Below are 734 nucleotides of genomic sequence, written 5' to 3'. Positions count from 1 at the left end.
ACTTGATCATGGTGGATGATCTTTTTGACGTGTGTCTGTATGCAGTTTGCAAGTATCTTGTCAAGAATTTTTGCATCTATGTTCATTAAGGATATGGGTCCATAGTTTTCTTTTTTGGCTGTATCTTTGCCTGGCTTTGGTATTAGAGCGATGCTGGCTTAGTAGAAGGGATTTGGAAGTTCTCCCCCCATTCCTATCTTTTTGAATAAATTAAAGTAGTATTAGATGTAAACCTTCTTTAAATATCCAATAGAATTCTGCTGTATATCCATCTGGTCCTGGGATTTTTTAGTCAGGAGTTTTTTTTTATTACTGTTTCAATTTCTTTTTGTGTTATGGGTCTGTTTAAGCTGTTAATCTCTTCTTGGTTTAGTTTTGGTGATTCCCATGCCTTTAGATATCTGTCCATTTCTTTTAGGTTTTCAAATTTAGTAGCATATAGGTTTTTAAAGTATTCCCTTATAATGTTCTGTATCTTTCTGGTTTCTGTTGTGATGTTTCCCCTTTCATCTCTGAGTTTGTTGATTTGAAGGTGCTCTTTCTTTCTTTTTGTTAACTGGGCTAGTGGTCTGTCAATTAATCTTTTTTATCTTTTCAAAGAACCAGCTCTTGGATTTGTTGATTCTTTGTATTGTTTTCTTTGTTTCAATTTCATTAATTTCTGTTCTGATTTTTGTTATTTCTTCTTGTCTGCTGGGTTTGGGTTTCATTGGCTGTTGGTTTTCAAGTGTCTT

The 734-nt window shown here is 33.8% G+C and overlaps 1 protein-coding gene across 1 annotated transcript in view; it reads left to right on the top strand.

Moving 5' to 3' along the window:
- Slc35f1 (solute carrier family 35 member F1) overlaps positions 1–734 on the top strand; it is a 462,243-nt gene that overhangs the window by 450,228 nt on the left and 11,281 nt on the right. The gene's annotated exons all lie outside the window — the stretch shown is intronic.

Source organism: Nannospalax galili, unplaced genomic scaffold, assembly GCF_000622305.1.
Source record: "Nannospalax galili isolate Female #2095 unplaced genomic scaffold, S.galili_v1.0 scaffold417, whole genome shotgun sequence".
In the NCBI taxonomy this organism is placed as follows: Eukaryota; Metazoa; Chordata; class Mammalia; order Rodentia; family Spalacidae; genus Nannospalax; species Nannospalax galili.
Note: the sequence above shows the minus strand (reverse complement) of the source record. Positions and strands in the feature narration are given on the sequence as shown.